Source organism: Arachis ipaensis, chromosome B6, assembly GCF_059453495.1.
Source record: "Arachis ipaensis isolate K30076 ecotype BB chromosome B6, ASM5945349v1, whole genome shotgun sequence".
NCBI lineage: Eukaryota > Viridiplantae > Streptophyta > Magnoliopsida > Fabales > Fabaceae > Arachis > Arachis ipaensis.
This window is the reverse complement of record NC_142441.1, coordinates 75,030,517-75,057,476: the sequence shown is the minus strand read 5'-3', so window position 1 is coordinate 75,057,476 and position 26,960 is coordinate 75,030,517. Positions and strand designations below refer to the sequence as shown.

Below are 26,960 nucleotides of genomic sequence, written 5' to 3'. Positions count from 1 at the left end.
CATAGCTTCTGTGTCCTTCTTCGCCTCCTTGGATGATGGTGCACTATTTTTCCAGAAGATTGATTGAATCCCTGCAAAGTTATTGGAAGTTGCTTGTTCCCAAAGCACTTGAGAAATAGTTAGCATGCATGTATGCTTGTGAATTTCTGAACTTTGTGAACACCAAACTTAGTTCCTTGCCTAATGCACAGATTGAATACATGCAGAGAACCTCATGTGCTTTTATTAATAAAACGACTATGAACTAGAAACTAAACTATTGTTAAGTGGTTTCCCTGAATGGTTGGGGCTAGCAACTTGCCATTGAAGAAGTGTAATGTGATTCTAACTGAAATCTTTGGTGGAATACCAAACTTAGAATTACACACTCACTCTTGGGTTGTTTTGGTGTGCAACACCAAACTTAGCTCCTCACAATACAGGGAAAACCACTTATACCTTTTATTGAGATGATCATGAAAAGGAAACTACCTTAGGTTGGGTTGCCTCCCAACGAAGCGCTCTTTTAGCATCACTAGCTTAACGTTCTGTCTTTGTCAGGGTGGTTGGTAATGCTTCAAATCTTCCCCCCTCGCAGTGAATCTATCTCCATTGGCTTCATTAAGGATCTCCACATGTTCTAAGGAGAGAATTCTGCTGATGGTGAAGACTTTAGGCAGCTGAGATGGGATGGTGGGGAGATGAGGTGGGATAGCTGGGAGATAAGCTGAGATCACTTTGTCCCTTAGAGAGAAATCCTCTGTAGGAATCTTCTTGTTCTTCCATCTCCTTGGTGTCTTCTTCCTTGTTTCTTTTAACTCTACCCTGCTCCTTGTGGCCTCCTTTCCCGGGAAAATTTTGTTGCTGGTCTCATATGATTCTGGTGGATTTGGCTCCTCTTGGGTTTCCTTTAACTGTTACACCTTCTGACTGTTTTGCTTACCAACCAAAGGGATTTCCAGGTGTACAGTTTGTGTTTCAGTGCTTGTTTCTTCCACCAGTGCCTTGTTATGATCTTCCCTTGGTTTCTTGTTTTCTTGATCTGCTTCTTGTGAGGGTTTGAAGACATTGAATGCGAGTTGTTCATCATGTATCCTCAGTATTAGCTCTCCTCGTTCCGCATCTATAAGCGCTCTGGCTGTAGCTAGGAATGGTCTTTCCAATATGATTGGGTGAAGGTGACTCTCTTCTATTTTCAATATGACAAAGTCTGTGGGAAGGAAGTGATTCCCAACCTTTACCAACACGTTTTCAACCACTCCTACTGCTTGTTTTTTAGTTTTTTCAGCCAGCTTGATGACTACGTCTATGGGCGTTAGCTCATTGATCTGCAGCTTCTTCATGAGGGATAAAGGCATTAAGTTGATGCTTGCTCCCAGGTCACAGAGTCCTTTATCAAACCTTGTTTCTCCTATGGCACAGGGGATGTGAAAACTCCTTGGATCCTTCTTTTTTGTAGGCAACTCTGGTTGAATGAGAGCACTGCATTCCTTATTCATCACTATTGTTTTCCCTCCCTTGAGTGAGCTTTTCCTGGTCAGCAGCTCCTTCATGCACTTAATGTATGAGGGCATTTATTGGAGAGCCTTCATGAATGGTATGTTTACATGAAGGGATGCAAACATGTCAAGGAACTTTGAGTATATTCTCTTTTCTACGCCACCCATAGTCTTTGGGGAAAAGGTGCATAGAGGTTCAGAATCTCCTTCTGTGTAGTCTTGGTTTCTTGGTGACCCTCTTCCTGCTTCTTTGCTGAAGTATCTCTAGAGTGTTCGAAGGGTTTGTTCAGCTCTTCCTCAGTCCCCCTATCACTTATAGTGACCATCTTGCATTCTTCCCATCTTACTTTTTTTGCTTCACCTTTCGGGTTTTTCTCTGTGTCACTTGGAAAGCTGTCAGTAGGTTTGGGAATCTTCTCAGAGAGGTATCCCACTTGAAATTCTAGCCTCTTGATAGTGTCTCCTTGGTTTTTAATATTGGCTCGTACCTCCTCCTTGAACACCTTGTTGTCTTGGATTTCCTTACATATACCTTCAAATAGAGTATCAATCCTTGAGAGTCGATCTTCGGATGATGGTGAGTTGAGATTGGAGGGATGAGAAGGGCCATTTTGGTTTTGAAATGGATGTTAAGAGGTGTTGTTAGGTGGGTGCTGATATGATCTCTGTGTGAAATGTTGGTGAGCTGCATTGTTGTTGGGGTTGTGACATCTCTAATCTTGGCCTTAATCTTGTTGATTTCCCCACCCAAAGTTTGGGTGGTTCCTCCAACCAGGATTATAAGTTTTGGAGTATAGATCATGGGTCTGCCTAGGTGATTTCCCAATGTAGTTGGCTTGTTCCTGATCATCCTCTGCCTCTGCATTCACTCCTTCTTAAGCTGCTGATGAGGTAATGATTGCTGCTACTTGGTTTCTTTCCATCTTCTTGGTAAGGTCAGCTAGCTGCTTGGTGATCATCTTGTTTTGAGCCAGCAGTGCATCCACGTTGTTTAGCTCCATCACTCCTCTAGTGTTACCTCTTTCAGAAGCATAGAAGTAGTCATTCTCAGCTACAGTCTCAATGACATCTATGGCTTCTTCAATGGTCTTCTTCTTGTTCAGAGACCCCCCAGATGAGTGGTCTACTGCCTTCTTTGATTCGTAAGAAAGACCTTCATAAAAAATGTGTAACTGCACCGATTCATTGAACATATCTGGCGGGCACCTTCTTGTCAAGTCCTTAAACCTCTCCCATGCTTCATAGAGAGTTTCACCATCTTGTTTTCTGAAGGTTTGTACCTCAGCTCTCAACCTGTTGATTCTTTGAGGAGACTAAAATCTCGCCAAGAATTTGTTCACCACATCTTCCCAGGTTGTTAAACTCTCTTTCGGGAAAGATTCCAGCCATTTAAAAGCTTTGTCCTTGAGTGAAAAGGGGAACAAAAGCAATCTATAGGTGTCAGGATGAACACCATTAGACTTCACAGTATCACATATCCTCAGGAAGGTGGTTAGATGTTGATTGGGGTCTTCTTGGACACTTTCTCCGAATGAACAGTTGTTCTGAACAAGGGTGATGAGTTATGGCTTTAGTTCAAAGTTATTGGCATGTATGGTTGGCTTTTGGATGTTACTTCCACAGTTTCCTGGGTTTGGATTGATGTAAGAGCCCAGAACTCTTCTCTCTTGTCCAGCATGATGCACTGGACCTTCTCTGCCATGGTTGTGAGCCTCTTCTTCATGATGGTTCTCCATATTCTCATCCATGTTTGGTTCAAAGTACTCCTCCTCTTCCTCAGTACTAACGTCTCTCTTTCCTCTTGCTCCCCTTCTTAATCTAAGGAGGGTCCTCTCAAGTTCAGAATCAAAGGAAGTTGAAGCCCCGCTTCTTCTACCTGTCATACAAGCAACAGAGCAAAAGCAAGAGAGAAATTGTATGGAGTTTACACTTGTTAGGAAAGCTGCTAGGGTGAGTGATGCATTATATCAATCGGTTAGTGGGTTAGTGAACTGAATTGTAGAAAAAAATTAAAGATAACACCATAACGGGTAAGGGGTAAAGGGAAGAAAATAACTAAAACTGAAAGTAAATCACTCAAATAAAATTAAATCAAACAAAAGAAAAATGCTCAATCTAGTTATCCACCAATTTAATCATTGTTGATACAAAATCAATCTCCGGCAACGGCGCCATAAACATGATGCACAGAAACTTTTCTCTCAAAAAATTTCCTTCGGCAAGTATACCGAATTGTCGTCAAGTAAAAACTCACAATAGAGTGAGGTCGAATCCCACAGGGATTGATTGGTCAAGCAACTTTAATCGGAGGAATGTTCTAGTTGAGCTAAGCAGAAATTGAGTTGATTTTTGCAGAAATGTAAATGGCGGGAAAGTAAATAACAGAAAGTGTAAATGCTGGAAATAAAGAGAAAAATGTAAATGGTGGAAAGTAAATTGCAGAATCTTAAATGGGGATTTGGGGAAATGAACATAAAAATAAATGGCAGAAAGTAAAGAGAATGGATAAGATCAGAAATGAGGGATTCATTGGGCTCAGGAGATGTTGTATTCTCCGGATCAAGTTCATTCTCATCTCTTTCTCAATCAATGCATTCATTTATCTCCTTGGCAATCTTAAGTGATTGGATTCCAATTTCTTGGCAACCCAATCTCTCAAATCTTGATCAACAGCTAATTCCTTAGTCTAATTGCTCTTGAGAAGAGATGAAGTATGGTCACTGATTATACCACATGTATTTCCAAATCAAAGTGTTGGTAGGATTATATGTCACTATATCCATCCAAACCCCAATTTAGTCCAACATGAGAAAGCATTTCTAGCATGATCTCTTCATTCCTCTTCCAAGGTTCCGAAGAGATCCAAGTATGAATAGCTTTTTTTCCAAGACAACTACCCAATAGGATGAAGATTGAAAGCTTTCTAGTAAAATTAAGAGAAAAAAAAGAAGAAGAATAATAAAAACTATTATTGATCCATCAAATTACAATAGAGCTCCCTAACCCAATGAAAGGGGTTTAGTTGTTCATAGCTCTGGAAATGGAAAGCATAAATGAAAAGTACATTTTCAAAATAAAACTAGAGGTTGCAGAGAAAGTAAAATATATAGAGTGTAGTTCAACAAAATGCCAAAAGCTCCCTACTACTCCTATATATACTACTCTTCTGATCTTCTAGTTGGCTCTTCAAGTCTTGGATATGGGCCTTTGGATCTTTAGTTGAAGCAGTTATAGTCTTCAGTGGGATCAGCTTTGCTTGCAGAAAAAGTGTGAGTTAGGCATGAACCTTAGTTAGGACGTTAGTGGTGTTAACGTTAAGTGAAAATGTGGGTTCGAGAACGTTAATGACGATCACCTTTTTCACTAACGTTCCAAGCCAAAAATGATCCACGTTAACTTCAACGTTAGTGGCACTAACGTGACCACTAACGTTGCATCTTGGTACTTCACAAACGTTATTGGCATTCACCTTTTCCAATAATATTGCTTATTGCCCCTATTTCCCACGTTAGAGTTCACGTTAGTATAACTAACGTGACCCTTAACGTGGGCATGCTTATGCTTCGAGAGCATTAGTGACACTTACCTTTGTCACTAATGCTTCAAACGCCCCTTCTTCCCACGTTAGTGCCTAACGTTAATTGCATTAACGTGACCACTAACGTGGTGGTGATTGCCATCTCCAACGTTAGTGACAAAGGTGAGTGTCACTAAAGTTGGCCCATCATTTTTTTCCTCCATGTTAGCATCCACATTAATGTAATTAACGTGGCAACTAATGTGGGCAATATTGGCTTAGTCCAACGTTAGTGACAAAGGTGAGTGTCACTAACGTTGGCGATTCCTTGCTCCTCCCACGTTAGAGTTCATGTTAATGTAATTAACGTGACTCTTAACGTGGCGAATTATGCCCTTTTGGAACGTTAGTGGTATTCACTTTTACCACTAACGTTGGAGCTTCCCTTTTCCTCCACGTTAGCTTCCACGTTAATGTAATTAACGTGGCCACTAACGTGGGCCATGATGGCTTTCGAAGGCGTTATTGGTGATCACTTTTTCCATTAACGTTGCAAGCTAGCTCCCATTCCACGTTAGTGGTCACGTTAGTTAGACTAACGTGGCTACTAATGTTGCTTTTTCTTGCTTCCTTTGTCCTGAAATCAAGCAAATAAAGTGCATCAAAGCTTGGTTCTAAATCATAAGATCATGCATCATCCATTTTATCATTCAATTCATGCATAATTCTCATAAAATCATGTAAAGTTCACAATGTTTGCTTGAATCAAGATGTAAGTGAATATATACCCAAAACTTGCTTATTTACTAAGAAAATGCATGAAACTACCCTAAAACAGTAAAGAAAAGGTCAGTGAAACTGGCCAAAATTCCCTGGCATCAAGTTCCCAAAATCCAAATCTTCATGTTCCTTCCTCTTGTGCATGCTTTCTTTCTCTCTTCTAGGGCATTCTTGCCCTATAATTCCTGAAATCACTCAACAAATACATCACGGCATCGAATGGCAATAAAAGAGGATTAAAATATAGCAATTCTAAGGCAAAATAAGCATGTTTTTCATCATGAAGCAAAATCAGGAAGAGAACACAAAACGATGCAATACCCCCAAATTAAGCATAATGTAAACACAAAATTGGGGTTTATCAAATATCCCCACACTTAAACCAAGCATGTCCTCATGTTTAAAATAAAAAGACCAAAGATCATGGTAAGAAAGAGTTTATGAAATGTAATTTTCCTAAATGAATGCATACAACTAATGTAAAATCATCTATCCACTTGGTCAAGGGTAAATCTATCCTCCAAGAACACATATGAGCATACGGGATGAAAATGCTATGTAGTTCATGAATCCTACCAATTTGAACATCAACATAAAGTGCATATAACTTGCTAGATGAACACTTGTGAAAGCCGGGAACAAGGAGTTGAGCCTCGAACCCTCACCGGAAGTGTATCCGCTCTATTCACTCGAGTGTATAGGGTTCGCCACTCAATCCTCTCCTAATCATGCTTTCCAAGATTTGACTTTCATCTAACAATCAACAATTACTTAATGCATGCTTACAAGTATCATGAGGTCTTATTATTCATGGGTTGTAATGGGGTTAGGGTGAAGGTAGGGATGTATATGGTCAAGTTAGCTTAAAATTTGAGTCCTTGATTAACCTATACAACTGTAATACAATACCTAGCTACCCTTGAGTTTCACTTTTTGCATACTCATGCATTCTTTTCAATTCACATTCCATATGCATTGTTATTATCACTTTGTCTTGGGGCATTTTTGTCCCTTTTCATTGCTTTCTCTTTTTCTATTTTTGTTTCTTCTATTTTTCTATTCCTTTTTTCTTACATTCTCATAGATACACATACAAATTTTTTTTGGTCCCCTCTTTCTTGGGGTTTCATGTATAAAAGTTCCAATACACATGGCTCAATCATTCAATACATGAGTATGTTCCCACTTCCCAAAATTTCTAATTATAATTACAAATACACACCTTTATATCTATCCAAGTTCCCAAGTACACCCTCCCATTTGATGACACACACCCTAACTTACCTAAGCTAATCAAGGATTCAAATCCAGGGACATTCATTGTTTTTCACTTAGGGTTGTTGATGTGCTCTTTTTAAGAACAAAGAGGGTTTACCATAGGCTTAAAATCGGTTAGCAATGGTAGATAAAAGGGTTAAGGCCGTTTGGGAAAAGTGACTATTGAAATGATGGCCTCAATCATGTAAATGCATTCATACACAAAGTAATGGACATATAGAATCAGACAAAGCAAGGATTACAATCACAGAGAGAGAATAATGCACACAAGAATGGGAATTAATGGTTAGAAGATATAACCACATAATAGGCTCAAAACTTACATGCTTGTGTTCTTAGCTCAATCACTATGTTCAAAAATACATTCTTAAAGCAAGTTTTCTGCAAAAAAATTTATCAAAATTGGGTAGGGTACCCCAAAACACAGTTTCTTAAGGAAGAAGTTATTATTTTGACCAAGTAACTCTATAGAAACTAACTATCATGCAAGGAGTATTTACAAGGAAAACTAACTACACATGCAATGTACTAACTACTAAGAAAAAAGATAAATCCATGGGTGTTGAAAGGAAAAGATTGTTACCCATGGAGATCGGTCGAACGACCTCCCCACACTTAGAATTTAGCACGGTCCTCCGTGCTACCAACAATGCGCAAAGGACGGTGGGGACCGAAACCTTCACTATCCCTCCATCAGAGCTCCCATCACTTGAGTTTGAGGTGGATGTGAATATTTCAGGTTCCATCATGCTAGGGGTAACACAACGCAGAAGCTTCTGGATATAAGTGTATCGGCGTTGGTTGCGCCGCTCATATCTATCAATCTTCCAGTGTAGATCTTCTATCCTTTAATGTGTAGAACTTTGCCGTGGTGGTGATGATGAGGTAGAAGGAATAGTAGATGGAAGGGCTATGTCAAGGCTTGGGTTGTTCATGGGAAGATGTAAGTATTTTCCGGTTGGGACCATAACGCCCTTAGCCGGAATTATAGCCTTCGTATCCATGTCTTCCCAAGGAACACCCGCAGTAGCAACTAAATCAGATACTAATGCTGGAAATGGCAAATTACCCCGGGCGTGGACTTGTCCCATCGCTTGCTTGACAAGAAGTGGAACGTTCACCGGTCTCTCCGTGAAAATACACCAAACAAGCAAGGCAAGATTCGCCATGAAGGATAACTTGTGGGTGCTAGGTAGCACATAGTAGGATAGGGTTTGGGCCCAAGCTCTAGCTTCTACAATGAGAAAGCGAGCGTCAATGCACTTGGTCTCATCCTGAATCGACCATGGGTCCAAAATATCTCTGGTTCAGCAATGACTCGGAGAATCGAGTCCCAATCAAATCCAAACTTTTCTCGCTAATGCAAGACCTCTTGGTAGCCATCCATGTCACTTGGTACTGGTAGGACATTAAGCACATGCTGAATAGCCTCTTCTGAAACCGAGACTTGCTTCCGGCGCACGTATACTTATTGAAGAGAGGGAACATGGTAGTTAGTGTAGAACTCTACCACCCATGAGAGGTTGACCTCTCGTGGTTTTCTCAGAAGGAACTCCCATCCTCGCCGTTCAATACGGGGTAAAATACAAGGAGCAACCTTGTACGGCGGAGTGAGTAGATGCTCGACATGGTAATTCCTCTCAACCATGGCAGGGAACATAAGTTCACAGAAGTAGTTGGGGAACTTTGAAGAATCCTTTGCCAGTTTGCTCTTTTCATTTTCATTAATAGGAGTGGGTGCTTTCGCTTTCTTAGATAGCGGTTTAGCTCCTAATGAAGAGTGTGCCTTAGAGTTTGACCTTTGGGGTGCCCTCTTTGTGGCCAGTTTCCTTGAAGCTTTCTCCTTGCCTTTCTTGGTGGCCAACCTGAAAAAGGAAGGGAAAAAGGAAAGCATTAAACCCAAAGAATCATCTCAACAAAAACATGCAAGCGAAAGATATTGCCCATAAGAAACAATGCAACAAAGTAATCATAGAAACATGGGTTATAACACTTGGCATGGGATGCAAGAGGGAATGAAGCATGCAAAACGACATGAGAAGAGTAATCTCAAGTATCCATAACAAAGAGCAAGTCATGTTCAGTGAGTATCTAATTGGCAAGTAATAAGCAAAGTGGACTCAATGCATTTAGAAGAGAGCAAGTGAATGAGGAGGAAGCACCAAAGTGAAGATACATGATTAAAATAAACCAAAAATGGCATTCGTGCATTTCCTCGAACACTTGGTATGCAATTATCAAGCAATGAGCAATTATGAGATACTCAACTAATTTGAATTCCAAAATGAAGGAACAATCATCACATAACATCACTTACATAACAAAGACAATGAGAGACAACAAGAAGATCTATCAAAGTAAATTAAAACTTAAATTCAACATTCATGGAAGAACGAGAAAAAGGAGAAGTAAACAAATAAAAAGCAAGTAATGTAAGTATGTAACTAAAATAGAAAATAAGTAAACAAACAAGAAAAATCTAACTAGAAGAAGAGATTAAGCAAAGAAAGTGAAAGAAAAGATATGGAAGAAGTAGAACCTTGAGAAGGAGAAAAGAAGAAAGTGAGGTTCTCTTCTTGTGAGAATGAGAAGGAGAGAAGAAGTGTAGAGCCACCGGAAGCGGTGGTGGTCACCGGTAAGTAACCAAAGACGGTGATGGTGGGTTGGGGAAGAAGAAGAAAAGAAAGAGAGGTGATGGAGTAGGAAGAAGAAAGAAAGAAATAAGAAGGAAAGTGGGATAGAAGCAAGGCGCGCAGCTTTAAAACTGAGTTGCGCGACCGGTGCGCGCGCTCACAGTGCACTGGCGCATCGGTGAGGGTCGGACAAGGGACGTGCACGCGTCAATGATGCTGACGCGCGAGTGTAGCTGTGCCCCTGGCACATGATTGGCACAAAGTTGGCCCAAGTCTCGGGTAATATGTACCAGAGTTAGCATTCATTGCAGGCGCGCAGACGCACACAGTGCACTGACACGTGCCTGAGCGGATTGGCGACTGGCGCGGACACGCGTAGTGCGCCGACGCGTCGGTATGGGCACAGGTGAGGCACAAGTGTAGCATAACTCTCTAGTTTTTGTACCACGGAGTCGGTGCACGCGCGCACAGTGCGCTTGCGCGTCGATGGCTAAATTACAAAGGGCGCGCAGGCGGCAAGCACGCGGACGCGTTGGTGCCTGGCACGAGATGGGCACAAGATGGGCACAAAGTGGGCATGGCTCTTGGGTTTTTGGCCCAGGAGTATGAAATCCACCACCGGCGCGCGTGCGCACGGTGTGCTGGCGCGTCGGTGTCCTTTTTTCCTTTTTCCTTTTTTTTTTCAACATATAAAAAACTATTCTAACACATTCTTGGCAGGTGGTTAAGCTAGTAGGCAAGAAAACACTTATAAATTCATGCACCATTCAAGACAGCATTTTCTCTAACTTCAATAATTCATCCATACCTGAATGATGAAAACTATATGAACATCCTATCTATCCAACAAGAACAATAAGGCTAGCAATCTTATGCAATCAACAACATCAAGAAATCACAAAATTCACAAGAATTTAAAGCTAAAAACTAGATGGTATACATAAGGAAGATCTTACCACGGTGGGGTGCCTCCCACCAAGCACTTTTCTTTAACGTCCTTAAGATGGTCGCTCAGTTGCTTAAGCTTCTCCTCCGTTAGGGGCATCCGTCAATAGGAACACCTCTAGCTCTTTGGGAGCTTGTAGCCATGATACTTCTTCACTCTATGTCCATTCACCTTGAAGGTTGCTTCACTTTTGGGACCAAACAACTCTGCCACTCCATAGGGCTTTATCTCCTTCACCTTGAAGGGTCCTTCCCATCTAGAACGGAGATTGCTGGGCATGAATCTAAGCCTCGAGTTGTAGAGGAGAACCTCATCACCTTCTTGGAAATCCTTCTTCTGGATGTGATGGTCATGAAATGCCTTAGTCTTTTCCTTGTAAATCCGGGCGTTCTCATACGCTTCGTTCCTCAAGCACTCGAGCTCCTCTAGCTGTAATTTTCTGGCCACTCCCGCCTTGGTTGGATCCATGTTGTACTGCTTTACCGCCCAATAGGCTCTATGCTCAATTTCCACCAGAAGGTGGCATGCTTTACCGTAGATGATCCGGAAGGGACTCATCCCTAACAGGGTCTTGTATGCCGTCCTATACGCCCACAGTGCATCTCCTAACTGGAAACTCCAATTCTTCCTTTGTGGATTGACCACTTTCTCCAAGATTCTCTTGATCTCCCGATTGGACACTTCTGCTTGTCCATTGGTTTGCGGATGATAAGCAGTAGGAGAGAATTCGTTGATAAATTCATGCCCGTAGAAATGACGGACAAGCTAAGGAAGGAGATCTCTTGTATCGTACAAGGTGAAATGGAAACTTTATATGAATATTGGGAGCGGTTCCGCAAACTTCTTGACTCATGTTCCAACCACATGATTGACACTCAAGTATTACTTAGCTATGTGTGCCAAGGCATGAGGGAGCAAGATAAGAATTTATTGGATGCTTCAAGCAACGTTTCTTTGTCAAAGGATAGGACGGCGGAGGAGGCATGGCAACTCATTACCAACTTGGCCGAGTCCACTCAACATGCTAGACGGAGAGTCAACCGCCCAAAGGCCGTGAATGAAGTTTCTTCTAGTGGTGAGACCGCTACCCTTACTAAGACCTTGTGTGAGATGACAAGTCTTCTAAAGCAACTCCAAGTGAATTAACAACAACCTCCATCCCAACAACAACCACCACCTCCTCAAAACCAACAATGTCAACAATTGGTCCCCCAAAAAGTATGTGGCATTTGCTCATGCTACTCCCACTACACGGATGAGTGTTTGAGTCTCCAAGAAGATAACACTCTAGCGGCTATCCATAATTTTTATGATCACTCCTACTATGAACGTGCTAATCAAGGATTCCATTCACAAGGGAGCAATTACAACCAAGGGTACCCCCAACAAGGAGGCAACTATAACCAAGGGAGTAACAACTCTAAACATGGTTGGACGGTGATAAACCCATATTTTATGATATACTTTGTGCCTAATTTAAGTGATTTATTCAATCCTTCACTCACTTATTCATATAAATTGCATGGTTTTACTTTTCCATCCTTATTATGTGATGTATGTGAAAAACATGTTTTCTATGCTTTAAAAATAATAATTTTAATTTCCCTTTATTACCATTCAATGCCGTGATTCATGTGTTGAGTAATTTCAAATCTTCTAAGGCAGGAATGACTTAAAGGATGGAAAGGAAACATACAAAATTGGAAGGAATGCATAAAACGGAGTTTTTGAAGAAACTGGCAGTGACGCGATCGCATGGACGACGCGGCCGCATGCCAACGCGAAATAGTAGTGATGCGACCGCGTCATTGACGCGATCGCGCACCTTAAGCGAAACGCATATGACGCGGACGCATGACTGAAGCGACCGCGTGACAAGGAAAACTTCAGATGACGCGACCGCATGACCCACGCGGACGCGTGACCGAGGTCACGCACCAAAAAGTACAGAAAATGCTCCCAGCAATTTCTGAAGCCCTTTTTGGCCCAAATCCAAGTCCAGAAGGCACAGATCAGAGGTTATGAAGTGGGGGAATGCATCCATTCAAAGGAGAGTCTCCAATTAGTTAGTATTCATGATTTAGATGTAGTTTTGAGGGAGAGGTTCTCTCCTCTCTCTTTTAGGATTTAGAATTAGGATTTCTTTTGCTTTCAGGATTATCTCTTTTTATCAGGTTCAACATTCATTTTTATTTAGCTTCTCAATTTAGTTTATGAATTCTTCCATGTTACAGATTACTCTTTGAATTAATGTTACTTGAGGTATTTCAGTTTATTATTGCTCTCTTTTATTTATGTCACTGTTTCTTCCAATCTGAAGACATTTTTATTCCAGTAGATTTACTTTTTCCCTTTTGGTCTTAGTTAAGAAATCAGTAACTCAGGAGTTATCGAACTCAAGGTGATTGATAATTGTTATCTTTGCTAATTGAATTGAACTTCAATAATCCCAATCTTTCTCTAGAAATTAATTAGGATTTGAAGATCAAACTAATTAGTCACTTGACCTTCCCTTGCTCTAGTAAAGGTTAACTAAGTGGAATTAAGATTCAATTTTCATCATCATTGATAAGGATAACTAGGATAGGACTTCCAATTTCTCATACCTCGCCAAAAGTGTGTTTTACAGTTATTTATTTATTTTATAGTCTTTTACTTATTTTAACTGTAATTTAAATTACTTGTTCCTCATCTTCAAAACCCCGATTTACAATCTTCATAACCAATAATAAGAACATACTTTCCTGCAGTTCCTTGAGAAGACGACCTGAAGTTTAAATACTTTGGTTATTAATTTTAAAGGGGTTTGTTACTTGTGACAACCAAAACGTTTGTAAGAAAGGTTGATTGCTTGGTTTAGTAACTATACTTGCAACGAGAGTTTACTATAACCTCTAAACCATCAATCCTTCGTCTCTTCAAAATGGCGCCGTTGCCGGGGAATTGCAATCATGTGCCTTATTACTGGTTATTGTAAATATTTTTCTTTTACTTGTTTATTTGTCTTTATTTTCTCCTTTTACTTCCATTAGCTACTATGAATTCTCACCCTTCTCGCTTTGAGTTTGGTTCTAATATTGTTGAAAGGAGTGAAAGTTATAATAGGAACATGCACCAAGGTCAGAGCAATCAAAGATGGATGGAGCCAAGAGGATCTGATCAACCCTTTAGGCAACAACACCCTCCAAGATATCATGGACAAAGACCATTCTACAATGCATACCAAGCCAATAGGCATGGTGGACAACCGTGTAGTTACCAACAAGCCCCACCTTCTGCTTATAGGCCATCCTCTCAACATAACTTCGAACCACCACACTCACAAGCTCCTTTTCACCATTCACCACCATATGATCCTCATTTACCCCAATTCCAATCCAATTACTCCCAAATACCACCACTTCCCCATGTACCACGTCCAAATCCATCACCCCGAGAATCAGAGGTTCGCCTCAAGGAAACAGTAGATCAACTTCAAATAACCCTTCATCAATTGGAGCAAGCTGTAAGTCAATTATCTTCTAGACGTTCGAACATTCAAGGACCTCCCACAGCCCCATGTGGACAATCTAAAGAAGAGCGTAGCATGAAGGAGATACTAGAAACTCCAGTGGATAGAACAGGGCATGACTTCGTACTGGAACAAGCAGAGAAAGCTGTCATTGTAAAAGAGAAAGAGTTGGTTGAAGACTTAGGAGACGCTGAACTTCCATGGGAATCCAGAATTGTGGAAAATTCTGTCAAGGACGTTACAATTGATGCTAAGGAGGATAGTGCACAACTCCGAAAGCAAGTCTTTTATGAAGAACTAGACGGAATAATCCAAGAAGCAAGTTTCCTTGATGATGATAATCTCAAGTCAAGTTCTCCCAATAATGAACTTGCATCAGCAAATGAATTCTCTGAGATCGAAGTATCTTCCCCAAGTGAATACGAAGATGATGCGGAGGTAGATTTCTCTCAACCTCCCATTTATGACTTAAGTGACGAGGAAGACATAGACGGCTTTGATAAGGACATGGATGCATTTGAAGAAGTCTGCAAGGAAGTGAAGAAATTCACCAAAGAGCACGAGGGAGTAGAACTTACAGAACCACTAGAAACACCTATCCCAAGGCCATTACCACCCAATACAAGCTTCAAGTGGGTACAATCCTTAACCTTTAGCTTTATTTTCCCACTTGAATATGGTTTGCTTGAAACAGATGGCCAGCTTAGGGCTCTCTGCGGCTTTAAGAGTAAGAGGGAAATGGCTCGCACTCAGAGCTGGTGCAGAAGGTTCAATAAGGTTCCACGCTTCAATTCGAAGTGCATGGATTGGCATCATGATCAATCGAACGGATCTCGGAAAATATTTGGTCATATTGGTAAAAATCTACTTTCTGAACCGCCCGGATGGAAAAATATAGATCAAGACGAAGGCGGATTTAAAAGCAAAATTTGGGATCCTGGAATCTATTCTAACATTCGTCACCCCGGGAGCCTGACAATCTGCTTGAAGATGCTCAGAAGCTCTACATGCCTACTTTGGGACCCCGGAGGCCATTGGCATTCCAAACATTGGTGGAGATTTCTGGACGAATTTAAGCGCAAGCCGCCATAACAGGAAGCTCATCCAATGTCCAACTTAAGGACTTTAACTAAAAGTGCTAGGTGGGAGACAACCCACTATGGTATGGTTGTTTCTTTTTCAGTTTTATTTCGTGTTATTTATTTTTGTTCTCCTTTTCAATTGAACCTGAATATTATTCATTTGCATTGCATACTGCATAATTTCATACCTGCATCAAAAAAAAAGAGAGAGAGTAGGCGTGCGCGCGACAGCATCACTCATGCGATCGCGTCAGTTGCAAAAAACAACCCCCACGCGTCCGGATCATTCACGCGGCCGCGTGACCTGGAAATCGGCGTAAGGATCCAACGCCCAGAAAGTTGGGCTGGAATTGTGCGGCTGTTGTGCGTTTCGCACAAACGACCCACGCGGTCGCGTCCATGACGCGATTGCGTCACTTGCACAACACCAATCCCACGCGACAGCGTGAGCGACGCGATCGCATCGCGTGGATTGCACAACACCCCAAAGGAGACAGAGAGTTGCGCTGAAACGACGCTGGAATTACGCGTTTAGCACAATTTCCAGCGACGCAGTCGCATGACTCACGTGACCGCGTCATTCACCCTTTTACCCATTCCATGCGATCGCATCACTCACGCGATCGCGTCAACCCCCATTCCACCCCAGACACGCGACCGCGTGCCCCTCGCGATTGCGTGTGTTCAAATTCGATAACCCCTCAGCAACGCGAAACCCTACCCATTCGCGCCCCCCAACCCCCTCCTCCTTCCTCTTTTCTCTGCAACCACCACCACCCATTTCCAGCCACCACCACCGACCACCCAGACCCCACCGCCGCCGCGCCATCCCCTTCTCCCTTCCCCCTCTTTCTTCTTCTTCTCTCATCTTCTTCCCTCCACCACTACTGCCCACTTCCGCGACCACCACCCCCACTGCGCCGCCGTCACCGCCGCACCTCCACCCACCACCCACGCCCCCCTTCCCTTCCTTCCCCCTTAACCCCTACCCCCATCAACCTAACCGAAACCCCCCTGCCTCTGAACAACCACCGCCACACCAACCACCCTCAACCGCCGCGTCAGCCGACACCACCACCATCCCCCAGCCATCTCTCTGCCCCACTTTCATTCATACGCCTACCAGGTTCCGCCGAACGCCACCCTTCTTTCAATTCCCAGTTAATTACATATTTTTCTGTTTATGTTCATAATTAGGCTAGTTAGATATGCATGTTGTAGTGGATTCTAGGTGGTTAGGTAGCCTAGGATGTGGTTAGTGGATTTAGGCCTGATTAATTGCGCTGTTCATGCGTCTTGTTTTATAATTTTCGCAATTCTGCTGTTACTGTGATGTTAGTATTGTTCATATGATGTTCTTACTATTCATGCTGCTATTGCAAATGTTCTTTCCTGTTCACGCTAATTTTATCTAATTGCAGTTTGTTTTAATTCGTATGAACTGTCCTACTTACTGTTTATTTTCCGGGAACATCCAATTTTAGCCGGAATGTTGCCCAATTTTCTGTAAACTATTTTGTTTCCATTTATGTCTTGGTTTTGGCACTTTGAACTCTGCTTTACTCTACTTTTACCAACCCAATTCATGAATACCAGGGCAAGCTTTCTTATTCTTTTTGATTTCCTGGTTCATAATCTGCATTTTTTATGTTTAGCTTCCAATTTCTGATTCATCATCAACCTGATTCCCTTGTTTGGATATGAGTTAACAGTAGCTTCTAATTGAGAATGCTTGTTACTTAGAAAATGTTCATCATGCCACTTACTCTAACCCACTTTTTACTAGTTCACTAATTTTAACTTCCTAAACTCTTTTTTCATTCCTAACCAACCTCACCTTTCAAAACATCTCTTCTGGTTTTTCACTATTCTCTTTAACCTTCTAACTAAGGCATGATGATAATTTTTCCTAATTAACATGATTTCTAATACATTTTGGATTGTTAATTTTTTCTTCTCGGACTTTTAACTCCTATTCAATCCTTAATGCACACTTACTTAACTCATTTTCATTACTCCACTGCTCCTTTACCACTATATGCTTATTTTGTGATTTGCATACTTGTTTTTCCTGTTTTTATTATATCCTGGTTTTCTGTTTTTCAGGATGTCTGACACCCAAAGAAATTGGAAAGGCAACAACTGGCAAACGAAAAAGAGGAGAATCCTCCATGTCCATCCTGGACATCATGCATGATGACTCCTGGCGGGAGAAACACTTTACCTCGCAGGAGAAGGCTGACCAGCTACTCCCTGCTACTGATCCCATTAAGTTTGCAAACCGATACTGCGAGCTGAAGTATCCGGTGTTTGCAACCTCCAGGAACCTGTACCTGGAAAGGACTCTGAAGATCCCAGAAGAACTCCAGCAATACACCTCTGATCAGATCAAACAAAGAGGCTGGTTCTTCCTGGAGAGAAACCTGACTGAGGTCAATGCATCTTGGGTACGGGAATTTTACTACAATTACTTCAAAACTTCCCTAGATGCAGTAAACCTAAGAAGGAAGCAGATATTGGTCACTGAAGAGGCCATAGAGGATGTTTTGAAGCTCCTGCCTAAATCCGATCAGCCAGATGGTTATCAAAAGGCTGAGGACGACATGCGCTTCATGAAATTTGACAGGGATGCCGTCAAGGCAAGGATAGCCCTTGACCCGACTGTTCCATGGGTCATGGGTCAGAATACCACCATGCCTAAGGGAATCAAGCGGGCATAGTTAAACGATGAGGCTCGGCTAAGGCATTACATCCTAAGCAACTTTATTATGCCGAGTACTCACGAGACGGAGCTACCTGCCGGTATGATCACCCTCCTATGGTGTGTGATGGAGGGTAAGGACCTGTACCTGCCATGCTTCATTCGATACTACATGGACAGGGTCCACGTCTGAGGCACTCTCCCCTTTCCATATCTGATTACACAGCTTGGCTGTCGAGCTGACGTGCCTTGGGAGGTTGCTGATGAGAAGCCACCTGCTGCAGAATGCAAGTAAATTATCCCTCACAGCAGGAACTTTCTGGCTTTGGGCTACAGACCTCTATTTCTCACTCCTACTAATGAGACAGCCACACCATCTGCCAGCCCCTCTTCCTCTACAGCCACCGCTGCTACCACCACTGCACCTCCACCTGCCTCAGAGCCAGTTTATCACTTAGTGCACCGCCTATTTCAACTGCTAGACCAGATGAAGCACGCAACCGGCAGCGATACGAGAGATCTGAGCGTCACAGCAAGCGACGCTATGAGCACCTGAAGCTGATGATCCGTTCTGGAAGCGACATCCCCTCCGAGTCTAACACAGCATCAGAGCCATCTGAGGAGGAGGCGGATGATCACGAGGCGGAGACCCAACCACAGAGAGAGGCTGCGAAGGCAGGCACAGAGCAGGCTACTTCGCATCAGGAGGCCCCGCCTCAGATTCAGGCTGCAGACCTAGAGATCCCTATTCAGTCAGCACCTCCTCTACCGCAGGCAGATCCTCAGACCACCACCACCGAGACTCCGGCTACCCATCCTTCCAGTGATGACACCCCTTCACACCCTTTTTGAGTGAGCATCAGGGACGATGCTTCATATTAAGTGTGGGGAGGTCGCCATCTTTGGCGTATATTTTTTGGTGAACCACAACAGACTCTTTTTACTTTATTATTTTTCTGTATTTTTCTCTTTATTTTTATTTTTATTTTCTCAGTACTTATACATCTCTATTTTCATGTATTTTTACTATATTTCTGCATGTTGCACTTTAGTTCATATTTTAGCCATTTAGTTTAGTTGCAATTCTAACTTATTAGTTATAGAAAATGTGGATTAATTAGTATAGTTTACCCTTTTTAGCATAAGATAACTTAGTTTAAATTAAAAATATAAAAAAGGAAGTAAACTAGAGACTTTAACAGAATAAAAACAACCCACACCTTGTATATATAGCATTACATGTTTGTTACTTAACAACATTTCATCAAGGAGAAATACTAGAACTTTAAAGCCACCTTAAGATTTACATTGAGAATAATGGGAACTCTTAATTTTTACTTGCATGACATATATAACTAATATATGATTTTTGAGTTAGAGAACACACAGCCTGTGAGTTCTGAGCTTAATTGCATGGTTACATGTAAACATAACATTTTATTCCTGTGTGTTCCGCCCTTCTTATTTATTCTGGTGTTCTTTACTTTGTTTTAATCTATATGTCCGATTATAGAATATAGATACATACGAAGAAAGTGATTGAGGCCATTGTTTGATTCTAGCTCACTATTCCTAAATTAGCCTACGTTTTACATCACCCTTTTTAGCCCCCTCGAGCCTTTAAATCCCCTCTTGTTTTATAACCACATTACTAGTCTTAAGCAGAAAAATAAAATAAAAATCCCAAGTTGAATCCTTGGTTAGCTTAAGATAGAAATTGTGTATTGTGTAAGTGTGGGAACCTTATGGGAACATGGATGATAGAAACAAAAGGGTAAAAAGTTAAAAAGAATAAAAAATTTTATTTTTAAAAGTTTTGGGAAGCATGCTCATGTGAAATCAAAATAATTTAATTACCATGTGCATTTATAAAAAAATTTATTTTTTTCAGTATTTGAATAAAGGGGATGCAAAAGAATTCCCCAAATGCAAAAAGTGATGCACATGGGATAAAAATAAATAAAAATAAAATATGAGCATGTAACATAAAAAGTGGGAAAAATATGGGAAAATAGGTAACAAAGCTTTGCTTTACAAAATATGTATGTTAGGTGAGATCTTTGACTAATCAAGGATTCACTTAATTAGCTCACTTAGGCTTATACATATACCTTTACCTTTATCTTGGCCCCATTACAACCTTAATTAAAGACCTCATGATTTTTGTATGCCTATATTCTATAATTGTTGGTTGGTTAGATGAAGAACAAAGTTATGGAAAGTAAGGATAAAAAGAAGAATAGAGTGATTAACCCAATAAACACTGAGTGACTAGAGAGTAAACACAAAATCCAGTGAGGGTTCAATAGCTCATCAACATATATCTCTGTTGAAATTGTTAATTGTCTTTCAAGTTTATAAAATATTTTTCCTTCCCATCTCAATTGTAAAAGTGCTTTATCATTATCTAAGGTTTGGCTATGCATATATGATTCCTTGAGAATGTGAATTAATTTAACTACATATAAGTTTTATATACAAGTGAAAAAAAAATTTAGAATTGCATGATTCATTTAGGTAGTTGCATTTAGAATAGTTTGCATTACATGAGATTCCACCACTTCAACCTTACCTTACTCTTTGTCTTGGATTTAGCATGAGGACATGCTATTGTTTAAGTGTGGGGAGGTTGATAAATCCATATTTTATGATATACCTTGTGCCTAATTTAAGTGATTTATTCAATCCTTCATTCACTTATTCATATAAATTGCATGGTTTTACTTTCCCTTCCTTATTATGTGATGTATGTGAAAAACATGTTTCCTATGCTTTAAAAATAATAATTTTAATTTCCGTTTATTACCATTCGATGCTGTGATTCGTGTGTTGAGTAATTTTAGATCTTCTAAGGCAGGAATGACTTAAAGGATGGAAAGGAAACATACAAAATTGGAAGGAAAGAATAAAACGGAGTTTTTGAAGAAACTGGCAGTGATGCGATCGCATGGACGACGCGGCCGCATGCCAATGCGAAATAGTAGTGACGCGACCGCGTCATTGACGCGATCGCACGCCTTAAGCGAAACGCATATGACGCGGATGCATGACTGAAGCGACCACGTGACAAGGAAAACTCTAGATGACACGACCGCGTGACCCACGCGGACGCGTGACAGAGGCCAGCTTAGAGCTCTCTGTGGCTTTAAGAGTAAGAGGGAAATGGCTCGCACTCAGAGCTGGTGCAGAAGGTTCAATAAGGTTTCACGCTTCAATTTGAAGTGCATGGATTGGCATCATGATCAATCGAATGGATCTCGGAAAATGTTTGGTCATCTTGGTAAAAATCTACTTTCTGAACCGCCCGGATGGAAAAATATAGATCAAGACGAAGCCGGATTTAAAAGCAAAGTTTAGGATCCTGGAATCTATTCTGACATTCGTCACCCCGGGAGCCTGACAATCTGCTTGAAGATGCTCAGAAGCTCTACATGCCTACTTTGGGACCCCGGAGGCCATTGGCATTCCAAACATTGGTGGAGATTTCTAGACGAATTTAAGCGCAAGCCGCCATAACAGGAAGCTCATCCAATGTCCAACTTAAGGACTTTAACTAAAAGTGCTAGGTGGGAGACAACCCACTATGGTATGGTTGTTTCTTTTTCAGTTTTATTTCGTGTTATTTATTTTTGTTCTCCTTTTCAATTGAACCTGAATATTATTCATTTGCATTGCATACTGCATAATTTCATACCTGTATCAAAAAAAAAAGAGAGAGAGAGTAGGCATGCGACGCGACCGCATCACTCATGCGATCGCGTCAGTTGTGAAAAACAACCCCCACGCGTCCGCATCATTCACGCGGTCGCGTGACCTGGAAATCGGCGTAAGGATCCAACGCCCAGAAAGTTGGGCTGGAATCGTGCGGCTGTTGTGCGTTTCGCACAAACGACCCACGCGGTCGCGTCCATGATGCGATCGCGTCACTTGCACAACACCAATCCCACGCGACAGCGTGAGCGACGCGATCGCATCGCATGGATTGCACAACACCCCAAAGGAGACAGAGAGTTGCGCTGAAACGACGCTGAAATTGCGCGCTTAGCACAATTTCCAGCGACGCGGTCGCATGACTCACGCGACCGCGTGATTCACCATTTTACCCATTACATGCGATCGCATCACTCACGCGATCGTGTGGGTTCAAATTCGATAACCCCTCAGCCACGCGAAACCCTACCCATTTGCGCCCCCAACCCCCTCCTCCTTCCTCTTTTCTCTGCAACCACCACCCATTTCCAGCTACCACCACCGACCACCCAGACCCCACCGCCGCCGCGCCACCCCCTTCTCCCTTCCCCGTCTTTCTTCTTCTTCTCTCCTCTTCTTCCCTCCACCACTACTGCCCACCTTCGCTGCCACCACCCCCACTGCGCCGCCGTCACCGGCGCACCTCCACCCACCACCCACGCCCTCCTTCCCTTCCTTCCCCCTTAACCCCTACCCCCATCAACCTAACCGAAACCCCCTGCCTCTGAACAACCACCGCCACGCCAACCACCCTCAACCGCCGCGTCAGCCGACACCACCACCATCCCCCAGCCATCTCTCTGCCCCACTTTCATTCATACGCCTACCAGGTTCCGACGAACGCCACCCTTCTTTCAATTTCCAGTTAATTACATATTTTTCTGTTTATGTTCATAATTAGGCTAGTTAGATACGCATGTTGTAGTGGATTCTAGGTGGTTAGGTAGCCTAGGATGTGGTTAGTGGATTTAGGCCTGATTAATTGCGCTGTTCATGCGTCTTGTTTTATAATTTTCGCAATTCTGCTGTTGCTGTGATGTTAGTATTGTTCATATGCTGTTCTTACTGTTCATGCTGCTATTGCAAATGTTCTTTCCTGTTCACGCTAATTTTATCTAATTGCAGTTTGTTTTAATTCATATGAACTGTCCTACTTACTGTTTATTTTTTGAGAACATCCAATTTTATCCGGAATGATGCCCAATTTTCTGTAAACTGTTTTGTTTCCATTCATGTCTTGGTTTTGGCACTTTGAACTCTGCTTTACTCTGCTTTTACCAACCCAATTCATGAATACCAGGGCAAGCTTTCTTATTCTTTTTGATTTCCTGGTTCATAATCTGCATTTTTTATGTTTAGCTTCCAATTTATGATTCATCATCAACCTGATTCCCTTGTTTGGATATGAGTTAACAGTAGCTTCTAATTGAGAATGCTTGTTACTTAGAAAATGTTCATCATGCCACTTACTCTAACCCACTTTTTACTAGTTCACTAATTTTAACTTCCTAAACTCTTTTTTCATTCCTAACCAACCTCACCTTTCAAAACATCTCTTCTTGTTTTTCACTATTCTCTTTAACCTTCTAACTAAGGCATGATGATAATTTTTCCTAATTAACATGATTTCTAATACATTTTGGATTGTTAACTTTTTTCTTCTCGGACTTTTAACTCCTATTCAATCCTTAATGCACACTTACTTAACTCATTTTCACTACTCCACTGCTCCTTTACCACTATATGCTTATTTTGTGATTTGCATACTTGTTTTTCCTGTTTTTATTATATTCTGGTTTTCTATTTTTCAGGATGTCTGACACCCAAAGAGAAGGAAAGGGAAAGGCAACAACTGGCAAACGGAAAAGAGGAGAATCCTCCATGTCCATCCTGGACATCATGCATGATGACTCCTGGCGGGAGAAACACTTTACCTCGCAGGAGAAGGCTGACCAGCTACTCCCTGCTACTGATCCCATTAAGTTTGCAAACCGATACTGCGAGCTGAAGTATCCGGTGTTTGCAACCTCCAGGAACCTGTACCTGGAAAGGACTCTGAAGATCCCAGAAGAACTCCAGCAATACACCTCTGATCAGATCAAACAAAGAGGCTGGTTCTTCCTGGAGAGAAACCTGACTGAGGTCAATGCATCTTGGGTACGGAAATTTTACTATAATTACTTCAAAACTTCCCTAGATGCAGTAAACCTAAGAAGGAAGCAGATACTGGTCACTGAAGAGGCCATAGAGGATGTTTTGAAGCTCCTGCCTAAATCCGATCAGCCAGATGGTTATCAAAAGGCTGAGGACGACATGCGCTTCATGAAATTTGACAGGGATGCCGTCAAGGCAAGGATAGACCTTGACCCGACTGTTCCGTGGGTCATGGGTCAGAACACCAACATGCCTAAGGGAATCAAGCGGGCATACTTAAACGATGAGGCTCGGCTAAGGCATCAGATCCTAAGCAACTTTATTATGCCGAGTACTCACGAGACGGAGCTACCTGCTGGTATGATCACCTCCTATGGTGTGTGATGGAGGGTAAGGACTTGTACCTGCCATGCTTCATTCGATACTACATGGCCAGGGTCCACGTCTGAGGCACTCTCCCCTTTCCATATCTGATTACACAGCTTGGCCGTCGAGCTAACGTGCCTTGGGAGGTTGCTGATGAGAAGCCACCTGCTGCAAAATACAAGTAAATTATCCCTCACAGCAGGAACTTTCTGGCTTTGCGCTGCAGACCTCCATTCCTCACACCTACTAATGAGATAGCCACACCATCTGCCGGCCCCTCTTCCTCTACAGCCACCCCTGCTACCACCACTGCACCTCCACCTGCCTCAGAGCCAGTTTATCACTTAGTGCACCGCCTATTTCAACTGCTAGACCAGATGAAGCACGCAACCGGCAGCGATACGAGAGATCTGAGCGTCACAGCAAGCGACGCTATGAGCACCTGAAGCTGATGATCCGTTCTGGAAGCGACATCCCCTCCGAGTCTAACACACCATCAGAGCCATCTGAGGAGGAGGCGGATGATCACGAGGCGGAGACCCATCCACAGAGAGAGGCTGCGCAGGCAGGCACAGAGCAGGCTGCTTCACATCAGGAGGCCCCGCCTCAGATTCAGGCTGCAGACCCAGATATCCCTATTCAGTCAGCAGCTCCTCTGCCTCAGGCAGATCCTCAGACCACCACCACAGAGACTCCGGCTACCCATCCTTCCAATGATGACACCCCTTCACACCCTGCTTGAGTGAGCATTAGGGACGATGCTTCATATTAAGTGTGGGGAGGTCGCCATCTCTGGCGTATATTTTTTGGTGAACCACTACAGACTCTTTTTACTTTATTATTTTTCTGTATTTTTCTCTTTATTTTTATTTTTTTTTCTCAGTACTTATACATCACTATTTTCATGTATTCTTACTATATTTCTGCATGTTGCACTTTAGTTCATATTTTAGCCATTTAGTTTAGTTGCAATTCTAACTTATTAGTTATAGAAAATGTGGATTAATTAGTATAGTTTACCCTTTTAGCGTAAGATAACTTAGTTTAAATTGAAAATATAAAAAGGAAGTAAACTAGAGACTTTAACAGAATAAAAAAAACCCACACCTTGTATATATAGCATTACATGTTAGTTAGTTAACAACATTTCATCAAGGAAAAACACTAAAACTTTAAAGCCACCTTAATATTTACATTGAGAATAATGGAAACTCTTAATTTTTACTTGCTTGACATATATAACTGATATATGATTTTTGAGTTAGAGAATACACAGCCTGTGAGTTTTGAGCTTAATTGTATGGTTACATTCAAACCATAATATTTTATTCCTGTGTGTTCCGCCCTTCTTATTTATTCTGGTGTTCTTTACTTTGTTTTAATCTATATGTCCGATTATAGAATGTAGATACATACGAAGAAAGTGATTCAGGCCATTGTTTGATTCTAGCTCACTATTCCCAAATTAGCCTACCTTTTACATCACCCTTGTTAGCCCCCTCGAGCCCTTAAATCCCCTCTTGTTTTATAACCACATTACTAGTCTTAAGCAGAAAAACAAAATAAAAATCCCAAGTTGAATCCTTGGTTAGCTTAAGATAGAAATTGTGTATCGTGTAAGTGTGGGAACCTTATGGGAACATGGATGATAGAAACAAAAGGGTAAAAAGTTAAAAAGAATAAAAAATTTTATTTTTAAAAGTTTTGGGATGCATGCTCATGTGAAATCAAAATAATTTAATTACCATGTGCATTTAAAAAAAATTTATTTTTTTCAGTATTTGAATAATGGGGATGCAAAAGAATTCTCCAAATGCAAAAAGTGATGCACATTGGATAAAAATAAATAAAAATAAAATATGAGCATGTAACATAAAAAGTGGGAAAAATATGGGAAAATAGGTAACGAAGCTTTACTTTACAAAATATGTATGTTAGGTGAGATCTTTGACTAATCAAGGATTCACTTAATTAGCTCACTTAGGCTTATACATATACCTTTACCTTTATCTTGGCCCCATTACAACCTTAATTAAAGACCTCATGATTTTTGTATGCCTATATTCTATAATTGTTGATTGGTTAGATGAAGAACAAAGTTATGGAAAGTAAGGATAAAAGGAAGAATAGAGTGATTAACCCAATAAACACTGAGTGACTAGAGAGTAAACACAAAATCCAGTGAGGGTTCAATAGCTCATCAACATATATCTCTGCTGAAATTGTTAATTGTCTTGCAAGTTTGTAAAATATTTTCCCTTCCCATCTCAATTGTAAAAGTGCTTTATCATTATCTATGTTTTGGCTATTCATATATGATTCCTTGAGAATGTGAATTAATTTAACTACATGTAAGTTTTATATACAAGTGAAAAAAAATTAGAATTGCATGATTCATTTAGGTAGTTGCATTTAGAATAGATTGCATTGCATGAGATTCCACCACTTCAACCTTACCTTACTCTTTGTCTTGGATTTAGCATGAGGACATGCTATTGTTTAAGTGTGGGGTGGTTGATAAATCCATATTTTATGATATACCTTGTGCCTAATTTAAGTGATTTATTCAATCATTCACTCACTTATTCATATAAATTGCATGGTTTTACTTTCCCTTCCTTATTATGTAATGTATGTGAAAAACATGTTTCCTATGCTTTAAAAATAATAATTTTAATTTCCCTTTATTACCATTCGATGCCGTGATTCATGTGTTGAGTAATTTCAGATCTTCTAAGGCAGGAATGACTTAAAGGATAGAAAG

General features: G+C 41.3%; 1 non-coding gene across 1 annotated transcript; it reads left to right on the top strand.

Annotated features, from left to right (window-relative positions):
• Positions 1-2,666: 2,666 nt before the first annotated feature.
• Positions 2,667-2,773, top strand: LOC148561384 (small nucleolar RNA R71). The gene has a single exon (XR_015888033.1). It is a non-coding gene; the product is annotated as a small nucleolar RNA R71 (small nucleolar RNA).
• Positions 2,774-26,960: the final 24,187 nt, after the last annotated feature.